Source organism: Ursus arctos, unplaced genomic scaffold (assembly GCF_023065955.2).
Source record: "Ursus arctos isolate Adak ecotype North America unplaced genomic scaffold, UrsArc2.0 scaffold_25, whole genome shotgun sequence".
In the NCBI taxonomy this organism is placed as follows: domain Eukaryota; kingdom Metazoa; phylum Chordata; class Mammalia; order Carnivora; family Ursidae; genus Ursus; species Ursus arctos.
In genome coordinates this window covers 41,510,285-41,523,338 of record NW_026622930.1, presented here as the reverse complement: position 1 = coordinate 41,523,338, position 13,054 = coordinate 41,510,285, and the positions used below count along the sequence as shown (strand labels likewise).

Below are 13,054 nucleotides of genomic sequence, written 5' to 3'. Positions count from 1 at the left end.
AGATTCCCGCCAAGTTGCGCCAGGGCCTTTCCTGTGAGTAGATTTTGACTGAAGGTGTGCCAGAATTGCACATACCGGGCTGCACATGCCTTTTCTTTACCTCCACAAATAAGACTTTTTATTTGTCTCCATTGAAAGTCTGAATTTTAAGCAGATTCTTGGACTAGTGGCTCATACCCATCCGCTCATTTAACTGTATCCCCTGTCTCATTCCAGAAGCTTTTCCAGAACTATTACCTTCACCATGAAGCAACATGCGTTTTCACATTTCAAACTTGGGCTTCTTCAGCATTTTTTACTTTTCTGATGATCCCATCACAGAGGGGATAAGTAGATGGGCAAGTCTTTTCTATGTCTTGCCCAGTGCTGACTGTAATCAAGTTACCGGCAGCATCTTTAAAGCCATTTGTCTGTACCTCTTGGGTCATGACTTCTATCATCTTCTGGATTTGGTGGACCTGTAGGTGCCGAGTGTGAGAGGTCTTCCAAATCTGATCATTGCTTTTTTAAAATAAAACCAACACAGAACAAATGAAGCATATAACTCCCAGTAGTCTTGATAGTGACATGAGCTTCAGTCATGGTCTGCCATTTTCTTGACCAGGGAGCACATTTTTCATGGGTAAGATCCATGTCATAGAAGTTGGGCGAGCAGTTTCGCCTGAATATCCTCGGTGGTTTAGTTTGGATTTTCTTTTTTGTTGTTGTTTAAGATTTTATTTATTTATTTGACAGAGAGAGACGGCCAGCAAGAGAGGGAACACAAGCAGGGGGAGTGGGAGAGGAAGAAGCAGGCCCCTAGCGGAGGAGCCTGATGTGGGACTCGATCCCAGAATGCTGGGATCACGCCCTGAGCCGAAGGCAGACGCTTAACGACTGCGCCACCCAGGCGCCCCTAGTTTGGATTTTCTAATGCAACTTCATGATTCTGCAGAGCAGCAGGCCTCACGTTATGACCCCTGAGGCAATCAGATGCAATTTTGGTTTCCTTAGGCCTCGAGACTACCATTTTTCTGTGTTTCCTATATCAAACACAGCTGGTGCTTTTCCACCATACTGATCTTCCTTAGAGAAGGAACCAACCACTTTCTTCTTGGTTTCCTTTTGCCACCTTTTGTGGGAAGCTCTTTTTTAAAGATAGGGGTCATATAAAGATACGGCAGAGTGTGGCTTGGTGAGGAGAGCACTGGGCCATGGGTTAAGTATGTGTGTCTTAGTTTCAACTCTGCCACTGTCTCTGGAATACCACTGGTCATATACTTCCTATGGCAGAGCCTGGCTACCTAGTCACCAAACGTGCTTCCTTTCCTCTTGGACACACAGCTAAACCCAGGTTCTGGCCTTCCTCATAGCCAGATGTGCCCATATGACAGGCTCTGGCCAATGCAATGTGCACCAAAGTGTGCAGTTAGACCTGGAACATAATCCTCGTGGATGATTGATCCTCCATGCTCTCTTTTCCCTCGTCTTCAGCTGGATACTGATACCTAGGGTTGACCTGGAAGTTCACAGAGCCTCTGTCAAGCTTGGGTTCCTCTCCACCCTCAGGGTAGCTGGAGAGTCTAGGGTAGTGGAGTGCCCAGGCTGGACACCTTAGTTGCAAGCAAGCTCCTCCGTTTACCTTGCACTGTACAAACATTACCTCTTTCTACATGTGTCATAAAACTGAACAGTAAAGAGGTGCTCCCATGCACTCCAAAGTTTCTTAGTGGCCTACCATCTTTGATTCAAAGCTATCACCTCATTTATACTTTCATCCATCCTAGACAAAGTCAGGGAGGATGCTCTTCCTGTCTCCTCAAGATCGGAGGAAGGAGTGAGACTTTTCTCGATTACATTCTCCATCAAGGATAGAGATAAAGGAGGAGTAAAGAGAGAGAAAGTAGGAAGTCTGTCAGGGTCCACCAGTTAGTTAGTGGGAGAGAGTCAGGAGGAAGTCTAGAACGCAGTAGGATGAATGGAGACTCGGGCCAGAGAATGAGGGTGTAATTTGCCATTGCAGCAGGCTGGTGGCAGATCTTTGGGCTATAAATCCTGAATGAGGTCCAGAGAAGTGACAACAAGCTTCTAGTCCACCAGCACATCTCTCTCTGTGGGTTTGTGCCTCAAATCCTTTTAGAACTGAAGATCTTGACCATTCCAAAATGAATTTCCATCCATACGTCCTCTCCAATAAAGCCTTCTTTTCAACACAGAGGAGGATGTGAAAGCTATTGCTCCCTTAGGCAATGTCATTGCTATTTGAAAAACCAAGATGTATATACACACACGTGTCCTGTGTGTACATAACTTACAATACAATTTTCTGATTCTGAATGTGTGTGTGCAGTGGAACGTTAACTCCTCCTGGATGTGAATCTGCACCATATGTCCCTGTAGTGGGAACGTGTCCCAGTCGTAGAGTAAATGGGTTGCATTTGGTTCGTGGCATTAAATAGTCAAACTAAGTACTTGCTATTGAGACAATGCATAACTAGGCTACAAAGATGTTTATAAGCCCCCATTTTTTTACAAGGTGAATGAAGGATAATTCCACATTGTCGTGTCTTGTTTTTTATCTTTGAAACGTTTTGTTTTATTATGTAACAAGCACAATGTAATGAATATTATTCTAAATGTTTTTACAGATATTAGTTTATTTAATTCCCTATTAAAGTGGGACATTCAGGGGGCACCTGGGTACTCAAGAGTCTGCCTCCAGCTCAGGTCATGATCCTGGGGTCCTGGGAGAGAGTCCCGCGTCAGTCTCCCTGCTCAGTGGGGAGTCTGCTTATTCCTCTCCCTATACCCTCCCCTGGGCTCATGCTCTCTCGCTCTCTCGCTCTCTCTCAAATAAAAAAATAAAATCTTTAAGAAAACAAAAATTAAAAAAAAACAAAGTGAGACATTCAGGAATCCCACTCTAGCATGAGGAAGAGTTTGGTGGAACGTGGCAAGGACCCTAGGTCAGAAGATCTTGCTTGCACATCACAGCATGACCAAGGTTGGTGAGCAGAGATGGAGTGATAAAATTACACCTCCCTAGGCTCTGCTTTCTCACTTTTGAAGTAAGAAGCTCAAGCTAGATGACCTCCAGCGTCTAATTCAATGCGAGGACCATTTTGAATTCACTCTCCTCCTGGCCCCCATGGCTCCTTGTGATCTGGTGCCTGACAAGCTTTCCAAAGTTTCCCATCTTTTATCCCAGTCTCACTCAGTTCCAGGCCCATGGGCCCCCCTTCTTTGTCCCCAAAACACTGAGTTCCTTCCCAGCTTAGAGCCTTTCCAAGAGCAGTTTTGCTACCGGAAGCTCTTTCCCTGCATTGTCTGGGTGACTCTTTTTTTCCTCATTCAGGTTACTGATTAATCTCTTCAGTGAGCCTGTCACCAGCATCTCAGCCTAAACTGTTCCCACACCAACTTCCCATCAATCACCCTGATTTACTATCACCTGTCACCATCTGATATTTTCTTGTTTATTTATTTGCTTCCTTGTTTATAGTCCTTCTCCTCTCACTAGGAATAAACCCTTGTGACATTATCTGTCTTATTTGTCATTGTATCTCCATTGCCTACATAAGAGCACAGTAGCCGCACAGCCCAGCAAGTCTAGGGCTTACAATAGAGGCAGAAGCGGAGCCTAAGACTTGGAGCCATAGGAGTCACATCCAGGAGCCACATCCAGGAGTAGAGGGATCCCTTAGTACTACATTTACTTCCCCTTTCTTACCCAAGTCACTGATTTCAGAGCAAAGGTGAGGGTCACCATGCATAGACCCACATCCTTTTTCTCCTACTGACCTACCTCTCAGGGACAAGCTGTGAATCTTCAGGGACATCCTGTGCAGTTATGCTACCTGCCTCACAAGCAGTAAATAGCATATCCACCTAAGGAGACCAGTACCTCACTGCTGAGGACAGCGGAGAGGCTCTGGTTCTGCAGATATGGGGCTTCGGGATCTGAGGGAGGGAGGCCACAACTAGTGGCCAGTGGGACTTAGACAGCCTGGAATGCTGAGCCCTACGTGGTACTCTGCGGTGGCAAGACACGTCTCAACTGAAGCCGATTCGATGCTGGCTGCTGCCCTATGCATAGGGATGACTTCTCTCCTAATAGAAGAACTGGGTACCACGCCAGACAGAGTAAACATTCTCTCTTGGGTCTCTGACCAGACAGAGAAAATCCTCTGAGGTTTAAGGAAGCCATGGAGTTTCTGGGAGGGACAGCTGTAGAAGCTGCTCCTTCCCACTCAAAAGGGAGAAGTGATGCTTAACTCACAGCCGGAGGCAGGGACCCCACCCAGGTGAATCACCTGGGACTAAAGTAGAATGAAGAGGAATAACACTGGTGAAGTCACAGGGCAATGTCAGAGTGTCACTATCTGGATTTCAGAAGGAGGGGCTGGGCCCTGTGTGTGAAGAATCATCTCAACACACCCATGACCCGGGGATAGAGTCCACGTGATCGTTTGTATGGTTAATTGACTTTGACTTCTCCTTCTTCTTTCCAACCAGTTTCAGAACTTCCGGGTCTGTCAGGAGACACCCTTGCACTCACAGTTCTCCACTCCCTCCTCGGGACCTCCTACATCAAATACCATGTGTAATGACAACTCAGGGCTAGTGATTTTCTATCCTATCATAAAAAGATTACAGGGTCAGACATTTCAGCACTTCCTTGCCCCAGCATTTGGTCAAGAAGTTCTTCCTTAGGCATTACTAACATCTCTTGCTGCAACGTCAGCTCATTTCTTTGTTTCAACGTACTGTGGAGAAGCAAGATAATAAGTACCCATATTCTTCATGATTTTTGCAAACAGTGAAATCAACCCTTAGTTTTCTCTCTCTCTACTAAATTTCACGAAAGGCCATGCTCCAACCAGTATAATCTGTCTGGTACTTCTTTTCTGGACTTTAATTCTTTGCATCATTTTAAAAATGTTGAAGTCAGAACTGCACATACTGCTCTCGTAAGGTCCTTGGCAAGTCTTAGAGCAAGGAAAGTTTTCTTTCCGAGTTGTGATGTTGAATTTCTGCCATTTTTGATCTGGAAATATACGGCTGAGTCACATTCAGCTTGCATCTGGATCTCAGGTTTCTTCTTGTCACCTATTTTCACCCAATCCTTTCCTTAACAGCATTTCCTGCCTCTTTTTTTTTTTTTTTTTTTTTTTGTTCCTAGGTGCATGGATGAGGTCCCAACATTATCCTCTTTCGGACAGTTGGCCTCCCAAATTTCCTAAGTTTATTTACGTTTATTGTTCTGTCCCTGGAGTTCTCAGAAAAGTCAGCCAGCTGAGAAGAGAGGGCTACACAACACCTGACAAAAATATAGAACTATCCTAGTCCCAAGAAGATATTGGTGTGGCAAGCCTGGACTCCCTCTCAAGTTCACAGTGAGCCTTTGATGACCAGGATTTGTTTCAGAGTCCCTGCCATGATGTAACCACCCCATATTATATCAGTCTGGCCTTTAACTCCCAAAGAGTTGGACATCCATTCTCAGCTTCTATTATTCCCCTGACTTATTTTCACACATACACAAACTACCATATTGTTCTGCATGTCTAGATACTTCTTTGCTTCTTTTTGTTATGTGTGTGTACCCAATTCTTTTTTTTTTAAACATTTTATGTAATTATTTAAGAAAGAGAGAGAGAGAAAGCATGAGTGGGGATAGGAGCAGAGGGAGAAGCAGACTTCCCGCCGAGCAGAGAGCCCGACACAGAGCTTGATCCAAGGACCCCGGGATCATGACCTGAGCCGAAGGCAGACGGTTAACCATCTGAGCCACCCAGGCACCCCACCCGATTCTTTTTTAAACATCCTTAAGTGCACCTGACTTCTGTCCCTAGGTTTAGTGCCCTCATCCCAACTTTATCCTCTTTCAGATAATTGGCTTCCCACATTTACCAAGTTTACTTACATTTTCTCTCCCTTTGCTGGGAGGTTTTTTGACAGACTCAGCCAGTGAAGGCTACCTGCGACAGTCAGTTTACATCTGTAGTTTCCACATAATTATTACAGTGTTTCCTTTTGCTCTCAAAAGTATTTTGGTCTGGGTGGTAAATTATATGGTCACCCTACTGGCTGGGCAGGCTGACTCTCTGCTATCCTTTCAGACCGACTCTGAGCCACGTGAGGGCACCTTCACTGGCTGCACATTGTCCTCCCTCTAGGACTAGTTTTCGTGGTCTAGAAAATGAGCGTCTGGCCCCTGGCAGGGGCGCTGTGGCACCACCTAGGACTTTGGGCTGATCTTGCTACCATGAGGGCCCACGAGGCGTAGATGTTGATTGCTCTGATTCTGGATTCATGAAGCTGCAGTGTAGAGGGAGCAATTAAAACCAGGAACTTTGGAGCTGGACTGCTTAAGTTCAAATCCTGGCTCTGTCGCTTTTCTTTGTTCCATTTAATTGAGGCATATAAACCCATATACAGTTTCTTTATCAAGAGAGCTCTGGAACAGAGTATTTACACATGCACAGACCCAGCACTCACTAAGTTGTATTTGTGAGCCAGGGTTTGTTCTTCCCTTGTCACAAGATCTAGTAACATGGCTATGTCCCAGGTGACTCAGCTCCAGGCCAGCTTGCTCATACGACTCTAGTTCACGGGACAGTAACCTTGACCCAGCTTGACCGAATCTCTCTAGCACAAGAACTTCCCCTCTACAGGACAAACCCAACAACCCCTCCCATCTGAAGGCCCAATAAAGGTTGAATTATGTCATTCATTTATTCATTCACAAAGCACATGTTCTCTCAGGCACACAGAGCTAAGAGCTGCAGGGGATCTAAAGAAAATAATGTCCATGCCTAACTTCAAGTAGTTTATTATTGAGCTGGGGATAATAGAAGGATGCACGCAAAAACTAAATGGCCATGCAAGACATTGGACCCAGAAAAGCTACAAAGAAACATAATGATTAAATGTCAAATGACTAGGACCTCATTTGAACCCCTAAGAGTTCAGAAAGGACATAGATCACCTAGAAATGCAGACAGCAAAGGAATCAAGAACCTAGAATAAGATAGAAGTAATGGATTGGGAAGGAAAAGATAAATGTTAAATACGCACTGAACTTCAGAATCAGACTAATATTTGGCGTGATGCAGCCTTGGCTTATGGAAGGCCAACTAGCTGCAAGTCTATTTCAAGATCATTTTTTAGTATCCCAGGACTTGTAAATGAGTGCGATCCTGTGATTACAGAGCTTACAATTATACCTAATGAGCATAACAACACTAGGGAGATAAATGAAACATGACATTTGGGATGAATCTTTTTTGATAGAGTTGCCAACTTTCTATTTTGTTAAGTAAGTACATTAGGAAGAACAACACTATCATTTCATAAAAGGATACTGTGACACCAAAAAAGTAAATAAATAAGACACAATCAGACAATCTTAATATCTCAGTATTAACTTTCAAGTAGGGGTCTGTTTTCTAAATCATCGTTAGAGTAACAAACAAATTACCTTATTTGCTTTACGTGCCAATATAGCATTAGTCGATTGAAATACAAAAATATAAGTAGTTATATGAAAATAAAATGCTTTACTGATTAATCATGATTATAATAGCTACTAATGTATTTTAAAAATTAATAACTTTCTGGTAGGTAACTATAAAATGATAGTTTCACAGCTAACACAAATGTTAAGAGAAAATACATTTCCTAGATAAAATAGGAAGAATGTTATCTTTTTCAAATGCCCATGTTTATAAAAATTTAAATGATAATACAAGACAAAATAATGGTGATGAGGTTTATTGTAATTCTATCCTTTATGTAGTTGTTTACAGCCCTACTGAAAAAATGTTTTCTTTTTTTTTTTTAAGATTTTTATTTATTTATTTGACAGAGATAGAGACAGCCAGCGAGAGAGGGAACACAAGCAGGGGGAGTGGGAGAGGAAGAAGCAGGCTCATAGCGGAGGAGCCTGATGTGGGGCTCGATCCCATAACGCCGGGATCACACCCTGAGCCGAAGGCAGACGCCCCAACCGCTGTGCCACCCAGGCGCCCCGAAAAAATGTTTTCTTAAATTATATTCTGCTCTTCACAAAAAGTCAGTAATGTTATTAAGTATGCTCCGTTGTATCTCATATAGCAGATATTAAGATGAGCAGAAACTAACAGAAATCTTATTTTTAATTTGACAGCATTTCGGATGAATGATGAATTCAATTAGGCTTCTGCTTTACCAGCTTCCTGAAGGATTTCTGAATCTCAAACAGTGATCACAGTGAGGTTGACTGAAGAAATATTTATAGAACGGATAAATCAGGAAAGAAAGGTATTATTGTAATGATCATTTTCAAGGAAAAAAAAAGAAAGATGCCATGAATGGTTTACACTATTCATATGCATGCTGAGAAAGTAATTCTAGCACAGAATAATATAGCACAATAACCAATGACCAGCAGGAAGATGGTAGGCCACTGTGATCTATCCTCTTTAACCACAAACCCCTTGATTCAGAAGAGATTTGAGAATTGCGTGGTATTTATGGAAGGTATACAAACAAGATGGAACAACAGCTAATGCATGTGTTTTAAAAAGCCTCTTGACAACGTCTTAACGCTTTACAGAGAGCAGTGCCAGCACGGCAGGACTTACCGCCACCAAGGTCAACTGCAGGAAGGGAGTTTGTGTGCTGAGGCCTGCTGGAGAAGTAGCAGATAGAGAGGAACCTGGAGAAGACAATAATTCTTCAGTGAATCTTTTCCCAAGATTCCCCATCATTTCACACCAGGGTGTCCCGAAAGTGAGAATAGAAACCCAGAAGGAGATTCTGAAAAGGTCTTGTTATCTGGAGATCAAATTACCTTGTCCCACCGACACATTTCTATATGCAAATTTTAAAGACAATTTTTTTTCTCAAATGATGAGAGGAAGCAGCAAGAACACACAAAATACTAGAAATGAACAATTTAAATGCAAGTGAAAAATCTCAAATTAGCTATGAAAATAGTCAGAAAATTAGTTCTTCAAGTATTTTTTCATTCAATGATTATTTGAGTACCTCTGCAGCACCAAATCTGGAACCATACTCCGTGGGTTCAAATCCCAGCTGGCTCACTTGCTGGCTGTATGACCTTGAGTTAGTTATTTGCATGTGCCTCCGTTTCCTCATCTATATAATAGGATTAATCATAATACCCATTCTTTTTTTTTTCTTTTTGAATTTTATTTAAAGAACATCCAAAGGAAGAAAGGAAGGAAGGAAGGAAGGAAGGAAGGAAGGAAGGAAGGAAGGATGTTCACCATTAAGTAGAAGAGAAATCAAATACTTTGTAGGAAAGACCATCTAACTAAAAACAGATTCCATCAGTAAAACAACAATAAACAATTCGCATTTTATTTCAAAGGGCATACTCCATTCGTTGTCTGTAGGACGATATAACCCACTTGTCTTGAATGTTCAGTGAGGTAATATTTGTAAAGCTCTGGGAATAGTACCTGGCAGATAACATGCAGGATGTAGTACTTGTTGAGTTAAAATGAGATGTACCAGGCATAACCACAGCTACTAAACAAGGCACCCTTTTCAAAATTATCCCAAATAAATTACATGATTACCATCAACCAAATTTTCAAGTCCAGGAGTTGAAGAGGACATAATTTATTATGCCCGTTAATTAGTTTTAGAGAAAGGAAAGCTGAATTATTTGGTGGTGATGCTGCTATCAGCCAGATTATCCAAAAGTATCTTGCTTCTTCATCAACCTCAGTTGAAATAAGTGACTGGTGAATACATGCTGATTGAATTAAATTAGATTGAAAAGAAGAGGAACCAGTTCAGAAGATGGAACCATGTGGTACCATGGATGCTAACGGGAGAGAAAGTCTAGAGGAAGGGCACAGGACTATGTCATGCACTTCAGGAAAGGTAAGGATACAAGCCAAGAAAGGGAAAATGATTCAATGGATTGGGAGACCCAGGTGGCTTTCAGTTTCAGTAGAAGTTTTGGTGAATCCAGATTACCAGAGGTTAAGGAGAGTGTTCTCTGGGGAAAACTAAAGGCAAAAATAAGAAAATATGGAGTATGGCACCTGGAGATGTTAGCAGGGTTAAAAAAAAAAATCCTTAATATATGGGAAACTCACATGATTAAAAAAGAGACACCAGAAAAGGAGGCTTGAAAATGTATAGAAAGTAAAGTATAACTGATGAAGAAGATTCCAGAGGAGGCTGAAGGGGGATGAGGTTAAAAACACTGACAGACAACTGGTAGGTGGAAAAGTGAGTCTGAGGAAACTCAGGTCAGACGTCCTTGATTTTCCTGGTAAAGAAATAGATGGAGTGAGGGTATAGCAGTCTCTCTGGGGACTTCAGAAAATTGAAAATTTAGAACTGCTACTATGAGGAATATGATATGGCATCAACTGGACATGAACAAAAAGTTATGCAGTTAGCCCTGAACACCGAACTGAGATGCCATAGCAGGGATCTCTGGGGAATCCAAGCACACCCTCCAGTAATGACCCATTTTCCAGAATGGTAAGAGGGCATGTGGAGATCACGGGCTTGGGAGAACCAAGTCCACAGAGGACGGATTTTCGCATGGAGGCTCTTGCCTGGCTGCCGCAGGCTGGAAACAATGAAGTGAAGACAGAAATGGGAAAAAAGTACAGGTTTTGGAATTGGAGGGTCTAGTGAGGACAAGGAGTGACTTTGTGGGCGTGAGGTGGAAAGACAGGGCATTATGATCAGAAGGGTATTTGAGGAGAATACGATCCCGGAGGTGGCAGGGAGAAGAGGGCCAAGACTCAAGCCTTGAAAAATGTGCAAAGGGGCAGGAAGAAGGGAAGCTAGTAAAGAAGAGAAAATTATCAGAGAGGGAGAAAAACAGAACATGACCATGTTATGGAGATCAAGAAGAGAATTTCAAGTAGAAAGAAGAATTTACCCAGTACATTTGTACATAACTCTAATGAATACGTATAGCCAGATAATAATGATTATTAAATGCTAGTTACGAGGCAAGAACAGTGCTAACAGTTCTACAGGGCATTGTCCTACTAAATTTTCTCAGCAACCTAAAGAGGCAAGAATTATTACCACTGATACTTTACAGCTGAGGAAAATGAGACATAGCTGTGCAAAACAACTTATCCAAGGTCACACGGCATGAGCTCCTAACCCTGACCCTGACCAGTTTTCTACTTTAATAACCAAACATTATGTCAGAAGCAGTTTCTATATTATTACAATCACTTTGCAAATGCACTACCATGCACATGGATGATCTCTATTACATTTCAGGGCAATTAACATAGAATTCGAGAAGGACTGAGACCAAGAAGTCATTGTCGGATTTATGCATTAAGAGATGGCAGAGCAGACAGGTGTGATGTGCAGAGCACCTTGCTGGGAGAGAGGACTGGGGAGAAAAAAAGGAGGCATAGAACCTGGGGTTAGGATCATGGGGGTTGGAGTTTGGCACAAATGGGTTCATATCCAGGCTGAGTCACTTAGTTGTGTGATCTCGGACAGGTTATTCCATATTAACTAAGCTTTATTTTCCTTAGATGGAAAGTGATAACGATAATAGTACCTACTTCATAGGGTTGTTCTGAGAATCAAACACAATCCCTATAAATAGTTTTGTTCAGTACTTGGCTCACAGTACCCATTCTAAAATGTTTGTATTGTGCAAATTGCATGGTTGACTTTACTGTAATCCGCTAAGTTTCTTTGTAAACTTCTCTTCTATGTAGGCATTCATGAGATAGCCATGTTCTGGTGATCCTCTTACTACCTCTCTGCTCTCTGGTTCCTTGAGTTAATGTAGCCTATTTCAGGGCACTTTTGTATATTCCAGTTCTTTTTCTCAGACAAGACTTTGTGACATAGTACAACAAATTCTGTTATCTACTCTAGGTAGGGAATAATGTGTCCTGATAAAATAAACAGTCTGCTTTACAGAGAGCTGTTATATCTACCATATGCGGATAATCATTTTTTGTATAATTAGCATAGAATAATATAACACATTTACTAAAACTGCCCTCCTCATAATGTAAACATTCTTTAGTGATTAAAAAAGTCAATTTAGGATTTTTACTGTCTTCATTATTTACACACCATCATTATGGGCATTTATTTTCATCTTCCTGTAGATGAGCAGAGCACCAGTTACCCTACTTGTAACAGAGCCTGTGACATCTGCAAATGTAAATATATAAACATTTACATGTACATTGTATTAAAAAAGACCAAGTTCCAAGAACATTAAAAATATGACAGGGAGATCAACCATATGCACCTTCAGGGTCAATATTTGGGATTAAGGAAACACCCGGAGTCACCAAAAACCTTTGGAGTTCAGCATCAACTTTCTAGGTTGTTCCTCCAGATCAGAGAAGTATGAATTCAGCTAGGCATGGGGAAAACAAAGGAGAGCCTAGAAATTAAGCACATCTGTTATGTTCATTGAGACATCACAATTTAACTTTGAGAACTAGAGGCTATTTTAGATAAACTCCATTAAAAAAAAAAATCTTTATTTAAGGACCTCTAAACACAGCACCAAATTCCGTCCTCAGATTCTTAAGCAAAACTGGGTCTGAAATCAATATAGGCACTGTTAGAAAGGATTTGAGGATTGAATTAGAGAATAGGATTTGGCTCCTAGGACACAAGCCATGCTACTAATCCCGGAGAAAGGATTTGCCCGTTTAAAGGATTATAAATTTTTGAAAAGCATATTCTGTTGATAATACTTTTCATTTCCTGCAAATCAAATTACTGAAGGATAGAATTGGACAACGTTTTCATTGTTGTTTTAATTTCTTTTGTATAAAAGGGTACCAAATTTCAAAATAATTAGATATGAAGTTACAGCCCGAAATGGTGACACATCCGAAGACACAAGCAAATAAACTGGATGTAAAGCCTACCAGCAAACTAGAAGACAATTACGTCTAAAAAAACTCTCCTTGATTTCTGGCACTGGCATTTATGAGAGTATGGAAATACCTGTAGTTTTACATGATGATAGCACAGAGAGATCTGGACAAGGAAGGACAAGCCCAGCAGGCTTACTTGGTGTCCTATCTCC

General features: G+C 41.7%; 1 pseudogene; it reads right to left on the bottom strand.

The window, feature by feature from the left end:
* Nucleotides 1-146: 146 nt before the first annotated feature.
* The window catches only part of LOC113242315 (40S ribosomal protein S3a-like), a 98,342-nt pseudogene continuing 85,434 nt past the window's right edge, over nt 147-13,054 (bottom strand).